Below are 27,301 nucleotides of genomic sequence, written 5' to 3'. Positions count from 1 at the left end.
TCTTTAACCTGTTTATGAGTATTTAAAGAGACTTGGTTTGTGTTTCCAGGTCTGATGGAGAACTTCCTGGTTATCCACCAGCTCAGGTGTAATGGTGTTCTGGAGGGCATCAGGATCTGCAGGAAGGGCTTCCCCAGTAGAATCATCTATGCTGACTTCAAGCAGAGGTACACGCACGCGCGCTCACACTAATCTCCTCTAAGAGTTTTCCCAACATCAGAATAGCCTTATTATTTTACGTAATATAACTATTACAACTTGACATTTCTCCTGAATCAGGTACAAAGTACTGAATGCCAGTGTCATCCCTGAGGGCCAGTTCATGGACAACAAGAAGGCTTCTGAGAAGCTGCTTGGGTCCATTGATGTGAATCACGAGGACTACAAGTTTGGACACACCAAGGTCAGTCAAATACCCCGCAAGCAAAAACTAATTTCTATGTAAAAAAATGTATGAGGTGAAGAAAAGTTAAGTAAAGAAATAAAAACAACAGCAAAAATACTTTCTATCTCTTTCCACTTGACTGGTTCTATAATTCACCATGTCAACCTGTGTCAGGTGTTCTTCAAAGCCGGTCTGCTGGGTGTCCTGGAGGAGATGAGAGATGAGAAGCTGGCCTCTCTGGTCGGCATGGTCCAGGCTCTCAGCCGTGGATTCCTCATGAGGAGAGAGTTCACCAAGATGATGGAGAGGAGGTGAGGAAGAGTAGACATCTTGGCAAACAATTCTGTCAGCCTCCTGTATGTAATGTATAATGATTGTGTCCTGAATATGCTGTGAGTTGTTCAGGATGAGAAGGTACATGTTATAATATTCTATTAAAGCAGCAGGTTGGGATTTAGCAAGCTGTTCAATTGTTATTTAACTTAGTAATATTTACCCATTAATTCTGGAATAATATGAAATGCCTCATGATCTTAGGGTTACTTGTCAGTCATTCCCTATGTAGCGCTATCTATACATGTAAGAGTGGTTTCATTTCCCTAGCCCCATTCCTCAGCTGTATACAAAACATGTCAGGGTCCCTGTTTTGTTATTTTTCAAATCCCAGAATGTAGTTTTAAAGTCCTCCTCTTACTGTAATTTAATTATACCAATGTGTTTTCATTAATTGAATTCCCTTAATCTATTTTAATGAGAATTTGTAAGATTCTTGTTTGCATAAAATAGACGGAGACCAGTCTTATCAATAATAGGTAACAGAATATATTCTCGGAGCGCGCTGCCACGTTACCACGAGCAACAGTTTATATACAATAACATGACGTCATTTCACTGCTCCTAAAATGAATCTCCTCCTCTCGACCGAGACAAAGGGAACTTTAAAAGTTAATTCAAAGTTCATTCTGACCCTCCAACACATACACAGGACACACAGCACAACTGAATTAACTTTTGACTCCTCACCATTATATCGATCACCACGTAGCTGACAGCTCTAACTAACAGAAAACCTAGGAATGCACTCACAGCCTTATCTAAAACACACCAGAGCTCATTTCTTCGGTTCAACCATAGGTTAACTACCGTATTTGTTTACTTAATCCACAACCCATTCCTTTCTTCCTAGTTGGAATGGTGTTCATTAACTTTAATTACTCCTTGTCCGTGTCACACAATCCCTTCTTATTACCTCATATTGTTAATCAGATATAATAAAACAGAGTATAAGTTTACTAAGTTACAGTTTCATTTAAAATGAGAAATTTGTTCAGTCATTTAATCATAATTTTCGTAACAATCTTTAAACATGTCACTCACCATATCACTCACCATGTCACTCACCATGTCACTCTATCCTTTCTGTGGACCAGAGATTCTGTCTTCACCATCCAGTACAACATCCGTTCATTCATGAATGTGAAAACCTGGCCATGGATGAAGTTGTACTTCAAGATCAAGCCCCTGCTGCAGAGCGCTGAGACTGAGAAGGAGCTGGCCAACATGAAGGAGAACTATGAGAAGATGACGTCGGACTTGTCCAAGGCTCTGGCCAAGAAGAAGGAGTTGGAGGAGAAGATGGTGGCCATGGTGCAGGAGAAGAATGACCTGGCACTTCAAGTCGCATCTGTGAGTGAGCAACAACCCTCATCAGAGCACATTTAGACACACAAGTACACAGACACAATCACTATGTGACTAACTCAAGAAAATGCCCATGGTAAATTTAAAACATTTAAATTGATTTGCTCTGACTTATTTGACTAAATGAAGTCTATATTTTGATACACAAAGTGAAAACACAGTTAAAAAAAATCTTGTTCTGAAACCAGGATTCAGAGAATCTGAACGATGCTGAGGAAAGGTGTGAGGGGCTCATCAAGAGCAAGATCCAGCTGGAGGCCAAACTCAAAGAGACGACTGAGAGGCTGGAGGATGAGGAGGAGATGAATGCTGAGTTGACTGCCAAGAAGAGGAAGCTGGAGGATGAGTGTTCTGAGCTGAAGAAGGACATTGATGACCTGGAGCTCACCTTGGCCAAAGTGGAGAAGGAGAAGCACGCCACTGAAAACAAGGTCTTGTAAACAGTCCAACCAAACAATAATCCAAAGAATAATCAACTCAAAACAGAAATGTAATTCAAGTCTTTTTGTGAGTGCAGTAAAAATTAAGACACAAAATAGTGGAATATGGTGTACTCCCCACATGGGAGTATACCTGGGGTGGCAGGTAGTCAAGAGGTTAGAGTGTTGGACTAGTAATTGAAAGTTAGCAAGATCGAATCTCAGAGCTGACAAGGTAAAATATCTGTCATTCTTTCCCTGAACAAGACAGTTAACCCACTGTTCCTAGGCTATCATTGTAAATAAGAATTTGTTATTAACTGACTTTCCGAGTTAAATAAAGGTAGAAAAAAAACATTCATTGCATGTTCTGCTACCCGCTTGTTACTGCTACTTCACTTATGGTGAATTGACCAAAAACTATGTTTGTTATGGCCGTTTTCAGGTTAAAAACCTGACAGAGGAGATGGCGTCTATGGATGAGAGTGTTGCCAAGCTGACCAAGGAGAAGAAAGCCCTCCAAGAGGCCCACCAGCAGACACTGGACGACCTGCAGGCAGAGGAGGACAAAGTCAACACTCTGACCAAGGCCAAGACCAAGCTGGAACAGCAAGTGGACGACGTGAGTGGAGTTTGACATTCTGGCCATGATAGTATGCAAGATGATTTTATCTTCAGTTGTTTAGATTTGACCAACACATGTCTGTTTATATCTTGTAGCTTGAGGGTTCTCTGGAGCAAGAGAAGAAGCTTCGTATGGACCTTGAGAGAGCCAAGAGAAAGCTGGAGGGAGATCTGAAACTGGCCCAGGAGTCCATAATGGACCTGGAGAATGACAAGCAGCAGTCTGATGAGAAAATCAAGAAGTAAACACAAATAAATGACAACAGTTTTCCCTGCCTTCTTGATCAACATAATGGTTCTTCTTGGCTCATTGTTGTAATCATGAAATTGTCTTTGTATGTGATTCTTAAAAGCAGAGTGAATGGTAGCTTAGGCTCCCTTTACACTGTCTAACCTAAACAAACTTTGCAATCAACGTGTTTGTATTTGTTAGGAAGGAGTTTGAGACCACCCAGCTCCTCAGCAAGATAGAGGATGAACAGTCTCTGGGAGCTCAGCTGCAGAAGAAGATCAAGGAACTCCAGGTACAGTACAGGATCTAAGCTCCAGTACAGGAAAATAACCAATGCATTTCTTCTGGTAGTGTAACAGTATAACTTTAGACTGTCCCCTCGCCCATAACCGGGCGCGAACACATCAACAAGTCACCCACGAAGCATCGTTACCCATCGCTCCACAAAGCTGCGGCCCTTGCAGAGCAAGGGGAACAACTACTTCAAGGTCTCAGAGCAAGAGACGTCACAGATTGAAACGCTATTTAGAGCGCACCACCACTAACTAGCTAGCCGTTTCACATCCGATACACTAGTTGTCAGTATCTGGCCAGGGTTGTTCCGGTTTTTGGTCACTAGATGCCCCAATTGTGCCTTTTTGACCTTTTTCTGTCAGGACCCGGTTACGAACCCGGGTCTCCGGAGTGAGAAACAGTCACTTAACCAACTGAGCCACGAATAGCCGGCAGAACCCAGAAGATGAGGCAGACACAGCAGTACTTGAGACGGTGTATTTAATGAAGTAAAAAGTGAAGTTCTTCAGGAAAACATGTAACTCCACAACCTCAAAAGGAATCCTACAAGAACAAAGGTAATCCTCCAAGACAAGAAAGGTAAATCCACAAGGTGGAAGGTAAAGCACAAAAAGCCTCAAAAGATACTCAAAACAAACAAACAAACAAACAAACAAACAAGAACAAAAAACAGAATTCCACAAGAGAGTCCACCGGGATCAACAAGAGTTCTCAGAGTACTACGGCTGGGTGCTAACATACAAACACAGAGCAAAGAACAGAGGAAAACAAAGGGTTTAAATACAATCAGGGGAAACGAGGCACAGGTGCAAATAATAATGGGGATCAAGGGAAAACAAAAGGTCAAAAGGCACAATGGGGGCATCTAGTGACCAAAAACCGGAACAACCCTGGCCAAATCCTGACACTAGTACACATTCTTCCTGTGGATTCTGATGGCTCAGTAAGATGGAAGATGGTGCTTCTTGCTGGTGCTTTTAATCTATGCAAAGATGTTGCTTCTTACCGTTGTTAGTTTGGTTCCTGCATGGGACAATGTCTAATGAATATAGTAAATATGTTAGTGTAGCTGGCTATGTATAAACACATTTATGCTAAATATACAGTACATGCTATTATTATGTAGTGAGGTTCAATTATTTCAACTGTATTGTAGTGTTCATTCCCCCTGCTCCTGCCCCTTTTTCTAGGCCCGTATTGAGGAGCTGGAGGAGGAAATTGAGGCTGAGCGTGCTGCCAGGGCCAAGGTTGAGAAGCAGAGAGCCGATCTCTCCAGGGAACTTGAGGAGATCAGCGAGAGACTGGAGGAGGCCGGAGGCGCCACTGCTGCTCAAATTGAGATGAACAAGAAGCGCGAGGCTGAGTTCCAGAAGCTGCGTCGTGATCTTGAAGAGTCCACCCTGCAGCATGAGGCCACAGCCGCCGCTCTGCGCAAGAAGCAGGCCGACAGTGTGGCTGAGCTCGGGGAGCAGATCGACAACCTGCAGCGCGTCAAGCAGAAGCTGGAGAAGGAGAAGAGTGAGTACAAGATGGAGATTGATGACCTCTCCAGCAACATGGAGGCCGTCGCCAAGGCTAAGGTGAGTAGTGATGTTTTGGTCAAGCAGTGTTGAGGATGGTCAGCTGAATTACCATTCAATAAACTGAAGTTGACAGTCCCATATGTTTCACTAACAGGGCAATCTGGAGAAGATGTGCCGTACTCTTGAGGACCAGCTGAGCGAGCTCAAGACTAAGAATGATGAGAATGCTCGCCAGGTCAACGACATCAGTGGACAGAGGGCCAGACTCCTTACAGAAAATGGTACCATCAACAATGAACAACAAACCAATATAGTTCACCTCAGTAGCACAAAATAACATGTGTCGGGGGCTGTAAATTCAGTCCACACAGTTTCTGCACTACGATTCCTCAAAATAAAATGTCAATCTAGAAAGAATGACTCATTAATAAGATGTCCCTCATTCCCTGCAGGTGAGTTTGGTCGCCAGCTGGAGGAGAAGGAAGGCCTGGTGTCTCAGCTGACCAGAGGCAAACAGGCCTTCACCCAGCAGGTGGAGGAGCTGAAGAGACTGATTGAGGAGGAGGTCAAGGTAAGGCATCCTAAATGGGAACCACCTTCCAGTTTAGAGCTTTATCTACACATATACTGTTTCTACGCCTCCCTCAGAGACTCCTACTGTCATCTGTTTTACTCTCCCTCTCTAATCTCTCTTTGTCTTTCTTTATCTCTCAGGCTAAAAACGCACTGGCCCATGGTGTCCAGTCTGCCCGCCATGACTGTGATCTCCTGAGAGAGCAGTTTGAGGAGGAGCAGGAGGCCAAGGCAGAGCTGCAGCGCGGCATGTCCAAGGCCAACAGTGAGGTGGCTCAGTGGAGGACTAAGTATGAAACTGATGCCATCCAACGCACAGAGGAGCTGGAGGAGGCCAAGTGAGTTGCACTCAATAGCAAAGACTAAAATAAATGGTGTGGATGTTGAGGCTGGTAGGAGATCTGAGAAAATGTTACTTCAATATGTAGTGCAATATTTGTTTCACAACAAGTTACTCACCATGACACCATCCTCTGTTGTCCAACAGGAAGAAGCTGGCCCAGCGTCTGCAGGAGGCTGAGGAGACCATTGAGGCGACCAACTCAAAGTGTGCCTCCCTGGAGAAGACCAAGCAGAGACTGCAGGGAGAGGTGGAGGACCTCATGATTGACGTTGAGAGAGCCAACGCCATGGCCGCCAACCTTGACAAGAAGCAGAGGAACTTTGACAAGGTGAACATTTATAAACCTCACTCTTGGGTGATATTTTCTGTCTGCTATTTGATCAGTTGTATTATAATTGTAACATATTTCCGATTGAAAACTCTCTTTCAATGAGTTGTAATGAAAATCCCATGGATTTCCCCAGGTTCTGGCAGAGTGGAAGCAGAAGTATGAGGAGGGCCAGGCTGAGCTGGAAGGAGCTCAGAAGGAGGCTCGCTCAATGAGCACTGAACTCTTCAAGATGAAGAACTCCTACGAGGAGGCTCTGGATCATCTGGAGACTCTGAAGAGAGAGAACAAGAACCTGCAACGTGAGCATTTGACAGCAGTTATTTTTGCATGATGTTTGACCAGTGTTTGAAAATGGAATCGACTGGAATCATCAACATTATATCAAAATCACTATTTCACAATCTCAGAATTGTTATATACATTTTAAAATATATATATTTTTGGAACTTGTAATTGGTTTTCTTTTGAACAACCCAATGATGTGGGGTGGCAATTAGATTTGCAGGACAGTATGAAGTGCTGTTCATTAATTAACTGTTATTATGATTCATTATATACTAGAGTGCATTGGTGATAGCCACTGGAAATCTCCCAAGTCTAAACAGCTTCTGTGTTTGTGTGTGCAGAGGAGATCTCTGACCTGACTGAGCAGATCGGAGAGACTGGCAAGAGCATCCATGAGCTGGAGAAGGCCAAGAAGACCGTGGAGACAGAGAAGTCTGAGATCCAGACCGCTCTGGAGGAGGCTGAGGTACAAACTATAGCTGTTTGATATGAAAAGCAGTGTTACGCCTGCCTATACCAACTACAATCCAATGATTCATGTATTGGTTTATATTGTCATCATATACACAGTATTTAATTATTTGTGGAATACACATCCTAATATATTGAGCACAATTCGCTTGACTGCTTCTCTTTGTCCAGGGCACACTGGAGCACGAGGAATCCAAGATTCTGCGTGTTCAGCTGGAGCTGAATCAGATCAAGGGTGAGGTGGACAGGAAGATCGCTGAGAAGGACGAGGAGATGGAGCAGATCAAGAGGAACAGCCAGAGGGTGGTTGACTCCATGCAGAGCACCCTGGACTCTGAGGTCAGGAGCAGGAATGACGCCCTGAGGGTGAAGAAGAAGATGGAGGGAGACCTGAATGAGATGGAGATCCAGCTGAGCCACGCCAACAGGCAGGCCTCTGAGGCCCAGAAACAGCTGAGGAACGTCCAGGGACAGTTCAAGGTAAAGGGACTTGGACATCAGGCTCAACAACCTGAACATGGGGAGGGATTTGTTTGTGAATCAGTAGAAAATAATAGATCAGAGGAATGTAATAGACTGGACTAATATACTGTACACTCTTAGAAGTAAAGGGGCCTAGAAGAACCTTTTGGGTTGCCGCACCGGCAGAACCTTCCCAGTTGAAAAAGCTTCCAAGAGGAACCCCTCTGAAACTGACCTTTGAGAAACCTCTGTGTGAAGTTTCAAACTGTTATCTTTATTATGATGGGAGGGGTTAAATGTTGAACCTTTTCAATAATATATTATAGAGGTGTGATTCTATCAGATTGGCGACGTGGCTTAGTGGCAGAGGTGGGACCAAGTCATTGTTTTACAAGTCACAAGTCTCAAGTCTTAGCACTCAAGTCCCAAGTCAAGATAGGCAAGTCCGAGTCAAGTCTCAAGTCAAGACAGGCAAGTCCGAGTCAAGTCCAAAGTCAAGACAGGCAAGTCCGAGTCAAGTCTCAAGTTAAGACAGGCAAGTCCGAGTCAAGTCTCAAGTCAAGACCGACAAGTTTCAAGTCTTGAGTTTCGAGTCCTAAGCAAGTCATAATGTGCTCTTCGAGTCAAAAGGCTCAAGTCCAAGTTAAGTCACAAGTCATTGGTGTTAAAGTCAAAGTTGAGTTCATATTTCATCATATTTGTGACTCGAATCCAAGACATGTGACTCGAGTCCACACCTCTGCTTATTGGAGGGTTATTTTTTGTCAAGCATTAGCATACATTTAAAACCTGTTCATCATGTTAAGTTAGTATACTGCAAATTGAAATGTTCCTTCAATATTTTTGCATATTGAGTTTTCTAATATAATCATTTTTAATTGCTGATTACATACAATAAGAACGTTGTAAATATTACAACTTTGGTATTTGCTTTTGAAGAATTCATACACCTCCACTGGCCTCATTGAAGCAACAAAACTGAACATGTAATGACAATACAACAGAACAGATGAACAGGAATTAAATTTACTCTAACGGTCGGCCCAAAGAATATCTATCTTAAAGCCACGCCCCTACTAAGCCATGCCTCCACTCCAGGGATCCTCCATGAACCCTTGCTACATTTAACAATTAACGGTTTACCCAAGAACCCCTCAACTAACCAAATGTGAAACTATGAACCATTGACTAGCAATGGTTCCTTGAGGAACTCTAGGTGTTCCTTGAGAATCTCCAGGGTTCCCTAATCACCACTAATTCTAGGAGTGTAGAAAGGTAGGGATATTAGGGACATTTTTACTCATTAACATTTCTCTCACCGATTATATTGCCCGACTTCCACAATTCCTAATTCATTGTGAACCCCAGGATGCCCAATTGCACCTTGATGATGCCGTCCGCGCTGCAGAGGACATGAAGGAGCAGGCAGCCATGGTGGAGCGCAGAAACGGTCTGATGGTGGCTGAAATCGAGGAGCTGAGAGTTGCTCTGGAGCAGACAGAGAGAGGCCGCAAAGTGGCTGAGACTGAGCTGGTGGACGCCAGCGAGCGTGTCGGACTGCTGCACTCCCAGGTACGGGTCAAAAACCATTTCTAATGAAACTCAACCAAGCAAACTGTTCACGCACATATATAATTCAACAGTGCTTGCTTTTAGATTTTCATAATTTCAGCCTTGTGTAAGATCTTTTGAGAGTCAAACAAATCACCTTGTTTCCTCATTCAGAACACCAGCCTTGCGAACACCAAGAAGAAGCTGGAGACTGACCTGGTGCAGGTGCAGGGAGAGGTGGACGACATCGTCCAGGAGGCCAGGAATGCAGAGGAGAAGGCTAAGAAGGCCATCACTGACGTGAGTCCTTGAATTACATCAACTTGATTTGTCCCCAAGGGTCAGCAGTCGCTGTGCTGGTTTAAACACACCAAAAACCCCAAAAGAGCTTTATGATTGGTGCATAAATTAAACTAACTACCATTCCAGGCGTCCATGATGGCCGAGGAGCTGAAGAAGGAGCAGGACACCAGCTCTCACCTGGAGAGGATGAAGAAGAACCTGGAGGTCACAGTCAAGGACCTGCAGCACCGTCTGGATGAGGCTGAGAATCTGGCCATGAAGGGAGGCAAGAAGCAGCTCCAGAAACTGGAGTCCAGGGTGAGTTAACAGCAGGGTGGATTGAAAAACAGATTTCTGGAAATGTATTTAATCATATAAAAATAAGGTATGTTGGGGGAAAATGCCTCACTTGAGGAACATTTGTGGAACATTCTCACACAAAAAAATCTACTTTTGGTAAGATTTGAATATGACATTCTGGGTATTTTGTAGGACAATACATGTTTAATAAGTGCCCTCTGAAGATTACTGTGTTTAAATACATTTTATACGCTTTATTATTACAATTTTGAGTAATTAACTTTTTAAAGCTAAAGTCTTTCAGCAGTAAGGTATGAGAATGTCAGGGGTTATGATAGGAGTTGTACCAAATGTTTGATGTATTATAATAATTGATTAGGCTTATATTGTACTAATTAAAGAGGGGAGGTTTATAATACCCCTCCCTCCTTACATTTATAGGGTCCTAGACTACAGATTAACAATATACATTATGAGGTTTAATATTGTTCCACAGTACATTTCCAATCTCTGCCTCTTATAAAGAAACTGTCTGAGAAATGTGTGAGTTCAGGCTGTCTGTGAGAAGAGCCTAAAATATAAAAGAGATGCAGAGACACAGAGCTCCCCAGGGAGTGTAAGAGTCAAGAGACTAGTCAAACGTTCCATTATAAATCAAATTGGGGTGTGGGCATTTACTGCTAAGCTTTTAGATAACACTGAAACTATTTGTTTGTGTAGCTGTGGATGCATTGGCTTGGTCTCATGGGTAGAAGGTAATGACGTAGGCAGTGACATCACTAAGGCTGGACTTCAGGTTTTATAAAATACCCTTGAGTATTTTGCAGAACTTACTCGGAAACATGCATGCATGCTATGTTCCTGTTGTCAAATTCTGTCTGCAATTGCATTAATAAAAGTTGTTGTCATGCAGGTGAAAGAGGACCCAAAAGCGACTTAACAGAAACAGAGTTTATTCAAGTCCAAACAGGGAATAACAGACATCCTCTAGTCTGTAGAGGGGAATAACAGGAGAAGCGGCCACAGACTGCAGGTCGCTTCGGGTAGGCGCAGGCCGTAGTTGACAGAGACACCTGCTCACACGCAGCATCTGATGAAGGCAAAAAACACGACAGGACAGGGCGAAACACAATCACAGCACGGTGAATACTAAACAAGGAACCGACAGGACAGGAACGGAACACAAAGGAATAAGTAGGGACTCCAATCAGGGGAAAGGATCGGGAACAGGTGTGGGAAGACTAAATGATGATTAGGGGAATAGGAACAGCTGGGAGCAGGAACGGAACGATAGAGAGAAGAGAGAGCGAGAGAGTGAGAGAGGGAGGGGAGAGAGAGGGATAGAAAGAGGGAAAGAACCTAATAAGACCAGCAGAGGGAAACGAATAGAATGGGGAGCACAGGGACGAGACATGATAATAAATGACAAACATGACAGTACCCCCACTCACCGAGCGCCTCCTGGCGCACTCGAGAGGAATCCTGGCGGCAACGGAGGAAATCATCGATGAGTGAACGGTCCAGCACGTCCCGAGACGGAACCCAACTCCTCTCCTCAGGACCGTAACCCTCCCAATCCACTAAGTATTGGTGACCCCGTCCCCGAGAACGCATGTCCATGATCTTATGTACCTTGTAAATAGGTGCGCTCTCGACAAGGACGGGAGGGGGGAGGGAAGACGAACGGGGTGCGAAGAAAGGGCTTAACACAGGAGACATGGAAGACAGGATGGACGCGACGAAGATGTCGCGGAAGAAGCAGTCGCACAGCGACAGGATTGACGACCTGGGAGACACGGAACGGACCAATGAACCGCGGAGTCAACTTACGAGAAGCTGTCGTAAGAGGAAGGTTGCGAGTGGAAAGCCACACTCTCTGGCCGCAACAATACCTTGGACTCTTAATCCTGCGTTTATTGGCGGCTCTCACCGTCTGTGCCCTGTAACGGCAAAGTGCAGACCTCACCCTCCTCCAGGTGCGCTCACAACGTTGGACAAACGCTTGAGCGGAGGGAACGCTGGACTCGGCAAGCTGGGATGAGAACAGAGGAGGCTGGTAACCCAGACTACTCTGAAACGGAGATAACCCGGTAGCAGACGAAGGAAGCGAATTGTGAGCGTATTCTGCCCAGGGAGCTGTTCTGCCCAAGACGCAGGGTTTCTGAAAGAAAGGCTGCGTAGTATGCGACCAATCGTCTGATTGGCCCTCTCTGCTTGACCGTTAGACTGGGGATGAAACCCGGAAGAGAGACTGACGGACGCACCAATCAAACGACAGAACTCCCTCCAAAACTGTGACGTGAATTGCGGGCCTCTGTCTGAAACGGCGTCTAACGGGAGGCCATGAATTCTGAATACATTCTCAATAATGATTTGTGCCGTCTCCTTAGCGGAAGGAAGTTTAGCGAGGGGAATGAAATGTGCCGCCTTAGAGAACCTATCGACAACCGTAAGAATCACAGTCTTCCCCGCAGACAACGGCAGACCGGTAATGAAGTCTAAGGCGATGTGAGACCATGGTCGAGAAGGAATGGGAGCGGTCTGAGACGACCGGCAGGAGGAGAGTTACCCGACTTAGTCTGCGCGCAGTCCGAACAAGCAGCCACGAAACGGCGCGTGTCACGCTCCTGAGTCGGCCACCAAAAGCGCTGGCGAATAGACGCAAGAGTGCCTCGAACACCGGGATGACCAGCTAACTTGGCAGAGTGAGCCCACTGAAGAACAGCCAGACGAGTGGAAACAGGAACGAAAAGGAGGTTACTAGGACAAGCGCGCGGCGACGCAGTGTGCGTGAGTGCTTGCTTAACCTGTCTTTCAATTCCCCAGACTGTTAACCCGACAACACGCCCATAAGGAAGAATCCCCTCGGGATCAGTAGAAGCCACAGAAGAACTAAACAGACGGGATAAGGCATCAGGCTTGGTGTTCTTGCTACCCGGACGGTAAGAAATCACAAACTCGAAACGAGCGAAAAACAACGCCCAACGAGCTTGACGGGCATTAAGTCGTTTGGCAGAACGGATGTACTCAAGGTTCTTATGGTCTGTCCAAACGACAAAAGGAACGGTCGCCCCCTCCAACCACTGTCGCCATTCGCCTAGGGCTAAGCGGATGGCGAGCAGTTCACGGTTACCCACATCATAGTTGCGCTCAGATGGCGACAGGCGATGAGAAAAATAAGCGCAAGGATGAACCTTATCGTCAGACTGGAAGCTGGGATAGAATGGCTCCCACGCCTACCTCTGAAGCGTCAACCTCGACAATGAATTGTCTAGTGACGTCAGGAGTAACGAGGATAGGAGCGGACGTAAAACGTTCTTTTAGAAGATCAAAAGCTCCCTGGGCGGAACCGGACCACTTAAAACACGTCTTGACAGAAGTAAGAGCTGTGAGAGGGGCAGCAACTTGACCGAAATTACGAATGAAACGCCGATAGAAATTAGCGAAACCTAAAAAGCGCTGCAACTCGACACGTGACCTTGGAACGGGCCAATCACTGACAGCTTGGACCTTAGCGGAATCCATCTGAATGCCTTCAGCGGAAATAACGGAACCGAGAAAAGTAACGGAGGAGACATGAAAAGAGCACTTCTCAGCCTTTACGTAGAGACAATTCTCTAAAAGGCGCTGTAGGACACGTCGAACGTGCTGAACATGAATCTCGAGTGACGGAGAAAAAATCAGGATATCGTCAAGATAGACAAAAACAAAGATGTTCAGCATGTCTCTCAGAACATCATTAACTAATGCCTGAAAAACAGCTGGCGCATTGGCGAGACCGAACGGCAGAACCCGGTACTCAAAATGCCCTAACGGAGTGTTAAACGCCGTTTTCCACTCGTCCCCCTCTCTGATGCGCACGAGATGGTAAGCGTTACGAAGGTCCAACTTAGTAAAGCACCTGGCTCCCTGCAGAATCTCGAAGGCTGATGACATAAGGGGAAGCGGATAACGATTCTTAACCGTTATGTCATTCAGCCCTCGATAATCCACGCAGGGCGCAGAGTACCGTCCTTCTTCTTAACAAAAAGAACCCCGCCCCGGCCGGAGAAGAAGAAGGCACTATGGTACCGGCGTCAAGAGACACAGACAAATAATCCTCGAGAGCCTTACGTTCGGGAGCCGACAGAGAGTATAGTCTACCTCGAGGAGGAGTGGTCCCTGGAAGGAGATCAATACTACAATCATACGACCGGTGAGGAGGAAGGGAGTTGGCTCGGGACCGACTGAAGACCGTGCGCAGATCATGATATTCCTCCGGCACTCCTGTCAAATCGCCAGGTTCCTCCTGAGAAGTAGGGAGAGAAGAAACGGGAGGGATGGCAGACATTAAACACTTCACATGACAAGAAACGTTCCAGGATAGGATAGAATTACTAGACCAATTAATAGAAGGATTATGACATACTAGCCAGGGATGACCCAAAACAACAGGTGTAAACGGTGAACGGAAAATCAAAAAGAAATAGTCTCACTGTGGTTACCAGATACTGTGAGAGTTAAAGGTAGTGTCTCAAATTTGATACTGGGAAGATGACTACCATCTAAGGCAAACATGGGCGTAGGCTTGTCTAACGGTCTGAAAGGAATGTTATGTTTCCGAACCCATGCTTCGTCCATGAAACAACCCTCAGCCCCAGAGTCAATCAAGGCACTGCATGTAGCACCCGAACCGGTCCAGCGTAGATGGACCGACATAGTAGTACAAGATCTAGATGAAGAGAACTGAGTAGTAGCGCTCACCAGTAGCCCTCCGCTTACTGATGGGCTCTGGCCTCTTACTGGACATGAATTAACAAAATGTCCAGCAACTCCGCAATAGAGACACAGGCGGTTGGTGATCCTCCGTTCCCTCTCCTTAGTCGAGATGCGAATCCCTCCCAGCTGCATGGGCTCAGTCTCAAAGCCAGAGGAGGGAGATGGTTGCGATGCGGAGCAGGGAAACACCGTTGATGCGAGCTCTCTTCCACGAGCCCGGTGACGAAGATCTACCCGTCGTTCTATGCGGATGGCGAGAGCAATCAAAGAGTCCACATCTGAAGGAACCTCCCGGGAGAGAATCTCATCCTTAACCACTGCGTGGAGTCCCTCCAGAAAACGAGCGAGCAGCGCCGGCTCGTTCCACTCACTAGAGGCAGCAAGAGTGCGAAACTCAATAGAATAATCCGTTATGGACCGTTCACCTTGGCATAAGGAAGCCAGGGCCCTAGAAGCCTCCCTACCAAAAACTGAACGGTCAAAAACCCGAATCATCTCCTCTTTAAAGTTCTGGAACTTGTTAGAGCAATCAGCCCTTGCCTCCCAGATAGCTGTGCCCCATTCTCGAGCCCGGCCAGTAAGGAGTGAAATGACGTAAGCAACCCGAGCTCTCTCTCTAGAGTATGTGTTGGGTTGGAGAGAGAACACAATCTCACACTGCGTGAGAAAGGAGCGGCACTCAGTGGGCTGCCCGGAGTAGCAAGGTGGGTTATTAACCCTAGGTTCTGGAGGCTCGGCAGGCCAGGAAGTAACAGGTGGCACGAGACGTAGACTCTGGAACTGTCCAGAGAGGTCGGAAACCTGAGCGGCCAGGTTCTCCACGGCATGGCGAGCAGCAGACAATTCCTGCTCGTGTCTGCCGAGCATGGCTCCTTGGATCTCGACGGCAGTGTAACGAGCGTCTGAAGTCGCTGGGTCCATTCCTTGGTCGGTTCCTTCTGTCATGCAGGTGAAAGAGGACCCAAAAGCGACTTAACAGAAACAGAGTTTATTCAAGTCCAAACAGGGAATAACAGACATCCTCTAGTCTGTAGAGGGAATAACAGGAGAAGCGGCCACAGACTGCAGGTCGCCGGGTAGGCGCAGGCCGTAGTTGACAGAGACACCTGCTCACACGCAGCATCTGATGAAGGCAAAAAACACGACAGGACAGGGCGAAACACAATCACAGCACGGTGAATACTAAACAAGGAACCGACAGGACAGGAACGGAACACAAAGGAATAAGTAGGGACTCCAATCAGGGGAAAGGATCGGGAACAGGTGTGGGAAGACTAAATGATGATTAGGGGAATAGGAACAGCTGGGAGCAGGAACGGAACGATAGAGAGAAGAGAGAGCGAGAGAGTGAGAGAGGGAGGGGGAGAGAGAGGGATAGAAAGAGGGAAAGAACCTAATAAGACCAGCAGAGGGAAACGAATAGAATGGGGAGCACAGGGACGAGACATGATAATAAATGACAAACATGACAGTTGTTGAATGATTTAACCTCTCTAGGGTATGTGGGAAGCTAGCGTCCCATCTAGCCAACATCCAGTGAGATTGCAGAGTGCCAAATTCAAATACAGAAATACTCATTATAAAAATTCAGAAAACAAAACATATTTCACATAGATTTAAAGATTAACTTCTTATGAATCCAACCACGGTGTCTGATTTAAAAAATTATTTACGGCGAAAGCATACCTTACAATTATTTGAGAACATAGCCCAGTTGACAAATTATTACAAACAGTAACCAGCCAAGCAGAAGCGTTACAAAACTCAGAAATAGAGATAAAATGAATCCCTTACCTTTGATGATCTTCATATGGTGGCACTCAGAAGACATTCATTTACTCAATAAATGTTCCTTTTGTTTGATAAAGTCTCTTTATATCCAAAAACATCCGTTTTGTTTGCACATTTTCTTCAGTAATCCACAGGCTCAAACGCAATCAAAACAGGCAGACAAAAAAATCCAAATTGTATCCGGAAAGTTCATAGAAACATGTCAAACAATGTTTATATTCAATCCTCAGGTTGTTTTTAGCCGAAATGATCTATAATATTTCAACCGGACAATAACGTTGTCAATATAAAAGGTAAACAAGAAATGCACTCTCTTGGGATTGCGCATGAAAAAGCTCTGTGACACATCAGGGTCCACTCATTCAGACTGGTCTTACTCCCTCAATTATGAGAATACAAGCCTGAAACCATTTCTAAAGACTGTTGACATCTAGTGGAAGGCATAGGAACTGCAAATTGAGTCATAAGTCAATGGATACTGTAACAATTGAATAGAAAACTACAAAACCAACAAAAAAAATACTTCCTGAATGGATTTTTCTCAGGTTTTCGCCCTGCCAAATCAGTTATTTTATACACAGGGCTATTGTGTAATGATGAGTTATCTCAATAACCCACCTACATAATGAAAATGAGTTGTTTTTTATTATAGACCCCTTTAAAATCGTAAAAGTTCATAGGAACACTTGTGCCTCCTCGACTAGCTGAAGAACATTCCTGTTTTACAAAGATTTGTTACGTCTGACTTCACCACCTCACATAAATGCCGACCTTTATTTCTTCCACAAAGGTGCGTGAGCTGGAGACTGAGGTGGAGGCCGAGCAGAGAAGAGGTGTAGACGCGGTCAAGGGAGTCCGCAAGTATGAGCGCAGAGTCAAGGAGCTCACTTACCAGGTAAAAAAAGCGCATTCTTCACACACTAAAGCACACTGGTTTGTGTGTTAAACTATGGACTATTGATCCTTGTAACTTCTCCCACAGACTGAGGAGGATAAGAAGAATGTTGGCAGACTTCAGGACCTGGTAGATAAGCTGCAGATGAAAGTGAAGGCCTACAAGAGGCAGGCTGAGGAAGCGGTGAGTCACAGACTTAGTCAAATACTCTGAAAGCTTACAGTCCTTAGTAGACATTACAAAACATTTAGTGAGATTAGTTGAAGTGTTGTTACTGCACAACGTCAACATTGACTCAGTTGATAGTGCAAGTCATTTCTGAAGAAATGTACGCACAGTGACTCTTCCTATGTGTAACATTTTAAAATAGAGAGGTGGTGCTGACTCTCCTGGATCACATGGCCCAGGAAGCAGCAGATTGATCCTCTGTTCCACCACTCACTTTCTCTGCTGTATCATCTATCTCCCTATATATACTGTACAATGCTATCCTAAATCTGTCAAAAAACAACGTTAAAATACATTTTAAATATATATATTAATTTGGTACCTGAAGCTCCAAACTTTCAATACTGATGTTATGCTCTCGTCTCTTTTCCTCACTCAGGAGGAAGCATCCAACCAGCACATGTCTAAGTTCCGGAAGGTTCAGAATGAGCTGGAAGAGGCTGAGGAGCGCTGACATCGCTGAGACTCAGGTCAACAAGCTCAGAGCCAAGACCCGTGACTCTGGAAAGGTATAGAACTGCTGCTAAACCTACACCTGACTGATGTTCAAACATGACCACATCAACACCACCTATGATTCATTCTTCACAGAGGTCAATACTGATGTTTAACAATCACACAAATCTATTTAAGATCTCTGAGATAAAATTTTCAGGACAGGGTAAAATACATTTTCTTTATAAAAGGTTAATCAAAAATCAAGCTGAGTACAGAGTCTTAAATACTTGATGCATTCTCTTATTTCCAAGTGTTGATATATTTATCATGTTCGTTATTAATACTGATCCATTCTGTTATTTCTTTCTTCTTACAGGGAAAAGAATCTGAATAAACAAGACCAAAGTCCTAGCAATTTCCTGTGTTTCATAAAATATGATTTTCATGGTAAAATGTTGAGTATTGATTAAAAACATGTCGGCCTACATACACTTCCTTTGTGACTGTGGAATTATTTCTCAGAAAACAGCTTTTCATACCATAAAAAATACTGTACTTTAATTAAAGGAGCAATCTGGGATTCAAACCACAACACTTGTTTTGGTTAAGAGCTGAGGGTTGAGGCTGGAGAAATGTAATCACTTTCAAATTCCTGAACAGAGCTATGGATGCAAAGATTGACAATCCATTACATCAACAAATTATGGCTATAACCTTTTACACTCTGGGGAACTGACCTATATGGGCACGCCCAAATTGGAATGTTTTGAAAATAAACAAATGGGAGGAATATATGTGTAACCATGGTAACTAATTGAGCGAAAACATTTTTTGGGAGATTCAGCGGAAATTCTTAGAACAAGTTCTCCAGAGACAACTGCATTCGAATTTTGTCACAGATTATGCATACAATAACATGGTGTGGACAGAAAATGTAAACATTTATATAAATGGTAATCGTGCCTCCTGACTCAATTACACAAGATTTTAGTTCTGGGTTAACTAAAACCCAGATGCACATCAATGGATAAACACTGACAATTGGGATACCGATTTATCATTAGAAAATTTGAATATCCGATTTTTGTCAGAAATACAAAAGTTCCATAATGATTAGTGTTTCCCTCCAGCCCTCTAGTGGTGAAATTACGGTAATACGCATTATAAACACAGTAATACACAACAGGCTTTTGCACATTCAGATGGATTAATTGACCTTTCACGAGGAAAATAAAATTGTCTGATTAGTGCCCACGAAATCATGAAAAACTCAACAATTATCTAGATTAATATTTTGAAATCTTAATTGAAGATGAATTATTCAAAATGTATTTGATTGAAGAACACATTACACACTAAAAACTAAAAAATTAGGCTAGATTAATATTTAGAAATCTTAATGGAAGATTATAATTATTCTAAATGTATTTGATTGAAGAACACGGTACATCAGCGATGGTCGTGAACATCAGGAAGGATGATGTCATTTTTTAGAGAGGCCTTACAGCGAATTGGATGACTGTCATTCATATTCCATTCACCCAGCTCTATGTAACAGTGATAGGTTTAGGTTACTGTCGTTCATATTCCATTCACCCAGCTCTATGTAACAGTGATAGGTTTAGGTTACTGTCATTCATATTCCATTCACCCAGCTCTATGTAACAGTGATAGGTTTAGGTTACTGTCGTTCATATTCCATTCACCCAGCTCTATGTAACATCCATAGGTTTCGGCTACTACATGATACTCTAATGTTCCCTATACCCATCATGAGGTTGCTACAACCTGGCCTATGAATGAAAGTTTACAAAGTAGGTGCGCAGATCAAGAGGGCTCCATGAGTTGCGCAGCAGTGGTCTAAGGCACTGCATCTCAGTGCAAGAAGCATCACTACAGTCCCTGGTTCGAATCCAGGCTGTATCACATAAGGCTGTGATTGGTTGTCCCATAGGGCGGCGCAAAATTGGTCCAGCGTCGTCTGAGTTTGCCGGGGTAGGGTGTCATTGTAAATAACAATTTGCTATTAACTGACATGCCTGGTTAAATAAAAGAGATAATTTTGAGTAATCAAAGTGACAGTCAGTGACACATTCAATACCGTCTTGCACACTCTTGCCTGCATCTAGCTGATCTAGGTTCACATCAAATTTGATTTGTCACATGCGCCAAGTACAACAAGTGTAGACCTTATAGTGAAATGCTTACTTACAACCCCTTAAAACCTCTACAGGACCGGTGTCCCGTCCTTGGGAGCTAACGTACGCTAATGTGATTAGCATGAGGATGTAAGAAACAAAAAAAATCCCAGGACAGAGACATATTTGATATTGGCAGAAAGCTTATATTCTTGTTAATCTAACTGCACTGTCCAATTTACAGTTGCTATTACAGTGAAATAATACCTTGCTATTGTTTGAGGAGAGTGCACAGTTATGAACTTGAAAATGTATGAATAAACCAATTAGGCACATTTGGGCAGTCTTGATACAACATTTTGAATAGATATGCAATAGTTCATTGGATCAGTCTAAAACTTTGCACATACACTGCTGCCATCTAGTGGCCAGTCTAAATCGTGCATGGGCTGGAATAATTCATTATGGCCTTTCTCTTGCATTTCAAATATTACGGTACGGTTATTATTTTTTAAACGTATGTTTTGTTCTTTGTATTCTCTTTTACCAGATATAATGTGTTATATTCTCCTACATATATTAACCTACATATATTCTTCTACATATATTCTCCTACATTAATTGCACTTTTCCACAAGCAAGAATATGCATATTCTTGCTTCAGGTCCTCAGCTACAGGCAGTTAGATTTGGGTATGTCATTTTAGGCGAAAATGTAAAAAAGGTGCGGATCCTTAAGACAATGCAGTTAAGAAAAAGAAGTGTTAATTAAAATATGAAAAATAAAAGTAACAAATAATTAAAGATCACTAGTAAAATAACTGTAGAGAGGCTTTATACAGGGGGTACCAGTACAGAGTCAATGTTTATTTTTTTACCTTGATTTTATTTCACCTTTATTTAACCAGGTAGGCTAGTTGAGAACAAGTTCTCATTTGCAACTGCGACCTGGCCAATGTGCGGGGACACCGGTTAGTTGAGGTAATATGTGTCACGCCTTGGTCTTAGTATTTTGTGTTTTCTTTAATTATTTGGTCAGGCCAGGGTGTGACATGGGTTTATGTTGTTGTATTTCATATTGGGGTTTTTGTATTATTGGGATTGCGGCTGAGTAGGGGTGTTGTATGGGCTTGGCTGCCTGAGGCGGTTCTCAATCAGAGTCAGGTGATTCTCGTTGTCTCTGATTGGGAACCATATTTAGGTAGCCTGGTTTCGCTTTGTATTTCGTGGGTGATTGTTCTTGTCTCTGTGTAGTTTCACCAGATAGGCTGTAATTAGGTTTCACGTTCCGTTTGTTGTTTTGTATTTTTGTATCGTTATTTCATGTGTCACTTTTTCTATTAAAGTCATGAGTAACCACTACGCTGCATTTCGGTCCGACTCTCATTCTACAAACGAAGAACGCCGTTACAATATGTACATGTAGGTAGAGTTATTAAAGTAACTAAGCATAGATAATAACAGAGAGTAATAGCAGCGAAAAAAGGGGGGTGGGGGCAATGCAAATAGTCTGTGTAGCCATTTGATTAGCTGTTCAGGAGTCTGATGGCTTGGGGGTAGAAGCTGTGAAGAAGACTTTCGGACCTAGAGTTGGCACTCCAGTACCACCTGCCATGCGGTAGATGAGAGAAGATCTATGACTGGGGTGTCTGGAGTCTTTGACTACCCTCTGTAGTGCCTTGCGGTTGGAGGCTGAGCAGTTGCCATACTAGTCAGGATGCTCTCAATGGTGCAGCTGTCAAACTTCTTGAGGATCTGAGGACCCAGGACAAATCTTTTCAGTCTCCTGGTGGGGAATAGGCTTTGTTGTGCCCTTTTCACGGCTGTCTTGGTGTGTTTGGACCATGATCATTTGTTGGTGATGTGGACACCAAGGAACACCAAGGAACAGCTCTCAACCTGCTCCACTATAGCCCCATCGATGTGAATGGTGACCTGTTTGGCCCCCCTTTTCCTGTAGTCCACAATCATCTCCTTTGTCTTGATCACGTTGAGGGAGAGGTTGTTGTCCTGGCACCACACGGCCAGGTCTCGGACCTCCTCCCTATAGGTTGTTTCGTCGTTGTTGGTGATCAGGCCTACCACTGTTGTGTCATCTGCAATTTTAATTATGGTGTTGGAGTGAACAGGGAGTAAAGGAGGGGGCTGAGCATGCACACTTGAGAGGCCCCTGTGTTGAGGATCAGCGTGGCGAATGTGTTGTTACTTACCTTTTCTACCTGGGGGCAGCCCGTCAGGATGTCCTGGATCCAGTTGCAGAGGGATGTGTTTAGTCCCAGGGTCCTTAGCTTAGTGATGAGCTTTGAGGGCACTATGGTGTTGAACACTGAGCTGTAATCAATGAATAGCATTCTCACATAGGTGTTCCTTTTATCCAGGTGGAAAAGGGCAGTGTGGAGTGCAATAGAGACTGCATCCACTGTGGATCTGTTGGGGCGGTATGCAAATTGGAGTGGATCTAGGGTTTCTGGGATAATGGTGTTGATGTGAGCCATAACCAGCCTTTCAAAGAACTTCATGGCTACAGACGTGAGTGCTACGGGTCGTTAGTCATTTAGGCAGGTTACCTTAGTGTTCTTGGGCACAGGCACTATGGTGGTCTGCTTGAAAGATGTTGGTATTACAGACTCGGACAGGGAGAGGTTGAAAATGTCAGTGAAGACACTTGCCAGTTGGTCAGCGCATGCTCACAGTACACATCCTGGTAATCCGTCTGGCCCTGCGGCCTTGTGAATGTTGACCTGTCTAAAGGTCTTACTCACATTGGCTGCGGAGAGCGTGATCACAGTCTTCCGGTACAGCTAGTGCTCTCATGCATGTTTCAGTGTTATTTGTCTCGAAGTGAGCATAGAAGTAGTTTAGCTCACCCGGTAGGCTCGTGTCACTGGGCAGCTCTCGGCTGTACTTCCCTTTGTAGTCTGTAATGGTTTGCAACTCCTGCCACATCCGATGAGCTTCAGAGCTGGTATAGTATGACTCGATCTTATTCCTGTATTGGCGCTTTGCCTGTTTGATGGTTCGTCGGAGGGCATAGCGGGATTTCTTAGAAGCTTCCAGGTTAAAGTCCCGCTCTTTGAAAGCGGAAGCTCTAGCCTTTAGCTCAGTGCCTATGCTGCCTGTAATCCATGGCTTCTGGTTGGGGTATGTAGGTCACTGTGGGGAGGACGTCATCGATGCACTTATTGATGAAGCCAATGACTGATGTGGTGTACTCCTCAATGCCATCGGAGGAATCCCAGAACATATTCCAGTCTGCCTGCAGAACAGTCCTGTAGCTTAGCATCTGCTTCCTCTGACCACTTTTTTTATTGATCTAGTCACTGGTGCTTCCTGGATTAATGTTTACTTGTAAGCAGGAATCAGGAATTATGGTCAGATTTGCCAAATGGAGGGCGAGGGAGAGCTTTGTGTGCATCTCTGTGTGGAGTATAGGTGGTCCAGAGTTCTTTTCCCTCTGGTTGCACATTTAACATGCTGATAGAAATTTGGTAAAACTAATTTAAGTTTCCCTGCATTAAAGTCTCCGGCTACTAGAAGTGCCTCCTCTGGGTGAGTGTTTTCTTGTTTGCTTATGGCGGAATACAGCTCATTCAATGCTGCCTTAGTGCCTCTGACTGTGGTGGTATGTAAACAGCTACAAAGAATATAGATGGCCTTATCAAAGCCCCAATAATTAACTTAATTGTGTCACCAGAGTCATACTTTCTGTGGCACACAGTCAAATGCTTTCTATAGAACAAAATTCATCAGGATAGGCAACCGAAAGTCATCAAAGTACATGTTATATTAAACAGAGGGAGTCAAATGTAGGAAAGCAATAAACATTTCAGAACTACTAGTCAAATTAGACATGGGCGAGATTGCGAATTTTGGCAAAGAGATTTATAGACTAATAAACTTAAAACAAAATGGCCAAACCCAAAACTGCAGACATGAAGAACACAAATAAAACCTGCTTTCTGCTACTGAGATCAGTGAAATGGGAACTGACAAAGGAGTGAAGAGCAGAAATCTCAACTAGCAAGAAAGTTGCAACAATGAAGAATTGAGTGTGTGCCCGTCCATGTGAAGGGGCGAATTCTGGTGGTGGGGGTGGGGGGGGTGGGGGGGAGACTTTCGGCACAACACCGGTGGAGGCTTAGCGACGATCCTGAGGACTGACATGGGATGGGCGCCTTCCGAGCCAACCGTGGTAAGAAACCTCTCAAGCCAACTAGGGCGTGACAACCCAGCGTGACAAATGACACCCTATTCCCTTTCTAGTGCACTACTTTTGACCAGGGCCCATAGGGTTAGAGCATGTTGTAGGTTCCTGTTGTAGGTTCCTGTTGTGTGTTGAGCCAGTGTGTGGTGGAAGAGATTAAGATAAAGAGATGTTGAAAGGGTGAGACTGGCTCAATGCACGAGAGGAACTAAAGCAAGCCAGTCAGATCTTCTAAGAAAGGCAAGTATCTGTGTGAGCAGACGACCAGTTATAATTTGAACTACTGTAGGTGTCTGTCTTTATGTGTTGAAGCGAGAAAAGCCATCATACCGAGAGTACTGAGTTGGTTCAGGATATATTGTTATTCACCGAGAATTGGATTCTCTTTGCACTGTGTAGGCCTACTTCGCAGTCTATGAGCACAGTATTATATCAGTTGAGATGCATTGTGTTGAAGAGCTGCTGTTCCTGTTGACCAAGCGGGATGTTTTTCTATGTGTTCTCAACCCTTGTTGTGTCTCTACTCTCTATCATACAGGATGGATTAGACTAGAGTAGAGTAGAATAGAAAACAGCAGAATAGAGTAGAGTAGAAAACAGTAGAATAGAGTAGAGAATAAAACAGTAGAATAGAGTAGAGAATAAAACAGTAGAGTAGAAAACAGTAGAGTAGAGTAGAATAGAAAACAGTAGAATAGAGTAGAGAATAAAACAGTAGAGTAGAAAACAGTAGAGTAGAGTAGAATAGAAAACAGTAGAGTAGAATAGAAAACAGTAGAATAGAGTAGAGTAGAAAACAGTAGAGTAGAGTAGAATAGAAAACAGTAGAGTAGAATAGAAAACAGTAGAGTAGAATAGAAAACAGTAGTGTAGAATAGAAAACAGTAGAGTAGAATAGAAAACAGTAGAATAGAATAGAGTAGAATAGAATAGCTTTATTTGATTTAAGGTTGATGGTATTGTTTCTATGCAGGATGGCTGTTATTGATGCCGTGCTGGATCGTCTGCTAGATGGACTCCTGGGTCTGGGTCGTCTCCTGTCTCCTCTCTGCTCCCTATTTGTTCTCCTCCAGCTCTCTGCTCTGGTTGTCCTCCTCCTCCTGTCCCTCCGTGTCGTCTGTCTGCTGTGGAGCCATTCTCAGTTCACCAGACGTCTCCGGTGCTTCAGTAAACCCCCCACACAAAACTGGCTGATGGGACACCTGGGAGAGGTGAGAAAACAGACTGTCTGTGTGTGTGTGTGTGTGTGGTGTGGTGTGGTGTGTGTCTGTGTCTGTGTCTGTGTGTGTGTCTGTGTGAATGTCTGTTTGTGTGTGTGTGTGTGTGTGTGTGTGTGTGTGTGTGTGTGTGTGTGTGTGTGTGTGTGTGTGTGTGTGTGTGTGTGTGTGTGTGTGTGTGTGTGTGTGTGTGTGTGTGTGTGTGTGTGTGTGTGTGTGTGTGTGTGTGTGTGTGTGTGTGTGTGTGTGTGTGTGTACAGGCTGAATTAATGGATGGAATTGATAGGACATTAACCCTTACACTACAACCTGCATGTTGAGATGAAACAAAATAGACTTTGATTAATAAAGCTGATCCAATATTAATTTAAATGTATGTTGCTCCAGGGAAAGGAAATGTTTGTTGTTGTTGTGAATTCAGTGGATGTTTTCAGTCTCAGTGACCACCATTTTGTATTAGGCTAGTGAAGCTGACTGTTAGGCAACAGTGCTTTGTTTACAGGAAAAGGTTCTTCCTGTTGTTCAGAAGGGTAAGCTACTGTAAGTGTTGCACCACAAACACAACTCTAGTTGTCAACACTGAAAACTAAAGTCAGTCTTTTACAAGTCCAGTTGTCAACACTGAAAATGAGTCTGTTTTTACAAGTGTAGTTGTCAACACTGAAAATGAGTCTGTTTCTACAAGTCCAGTTGTCAACACTGAAAACTAAAGTCTGAAACTAGTTGTCAAGTCTGTCTTTTACAACTCTAGTTGTCAACACTGAAAACTAAAGTCTGTCTTTTACAACTCTAGTTGTCAACACTGAAAGGAGTCTGTTTTTACAGCTCCAGTCGTCAACACTGAAAACGAGTCTGTTTTTACAGCTCCAGTCGTCAACACTGAAAACGAGCTCTGTTTTTTTTACAGCTCCAGTCGTCAACACTGAAAACGAGTCTGTTTTTACAGCTCCAGTCGTCAACACTGAAAACGAGTCTGTTTTTTTTACAGCTCCAGTCGTCAACACTGAAAACACTGAAAACTAGTCTGTTTTTAACAGCTCCAGTTGTCAACACTGAAAACGAGTCTGTTTTTACAGCTCCAGTCGTCAACACTGAAAACGAGTCTGTTTTTACAGCTCCAGTCGTCAACACTGAAAACGAGTCTGTTTTTACAGCTCCAGTCGTCAACACTGAAAACAAGTGTTTTTACAGCTCCAGTCGTCAACACTGAAAACGTCTGTTTTACAGTCTGTTTTTTTACAGCTCCAGTCGTCAACACTGAAAATGAGTCTGTTTTTACACCTCCAGTCGTCAACACTGAAAACTAAAGTCTGTTTTTACAGCTCCAGTCGTCAACACTGAAAACTAAAGTCTGTTTTTACAGCTCCAGTCGTCAACACTGAAAACGAGTCTGTTTTTACAGCTCCAGTCAATCTGTTTTTACAACACTGAAAACTAAAGTCTGTTTTTACAGCTCCAGTCGTCAACACTGAAAACGAGTCTGTTTTTACAGCTCCAGTCGTCAACACTGAAAACTAAAGTCTGTTTTTACAGCTCCAGTCGAAAACTCAACACTGAAAACTCTGTTTTTAAAGTCTGTTTTTTTACAGCTCCAGTCGTCAACACTGAAAACTAAAGTCTGTTTTTACAGCTCTGTTTTTTTACAGCTCCAGTCGTCAACACTGAAAACTAGTCTGTTTTTACAGCTCCAGTCGTCAACACTGAAAACGAGTCTGTTTTTACAGCTCCAGTCGTGAAAACAACAGCTCCAGTCGTCAACACTGAAAAACGAGTCTGTTTTTACAGCTCCAGTCGTCAACACTGAAAACGAGTCTGTTTTTACAGCTCCAGTCGTCAACACTGAAAACGAGTCTGTTT

General features: G+C 43.9%; 1 pseudogene; it reads left to right on the top strand.

Moving 5' to 3' along the window:
* Nucleotides 1-18,377, top strand: part of LOC124041075 — a 29,157-nt pseudogene extending 10,780 nt beyond the window's left edge.
* The last annotated feature ends 8,924 nt before the right edge of the window (nucleotides 18,378-27,301 follow it).

The sequence above is a fragment of the Oncorhynchus gorbuscha genome, linkage group LG08, assembly GCF_021184085.1.
Source record: "Oncorhynchus gorbuscha isolate QuinsamMale2020 ecotype Even-year linkage group LG08, OgorEven_v1.0, whole genome shotgun sequence".
NCBI lineage: Eukaryota > Metazoa > Chordata > Actinopteri > Salmoniformes > Salmonidae > Oncorhynchus > Oncorhynchus gorbuscha.
This window is presented reverse-complemented; position numbering and strand designations above follow the sequence as displayed.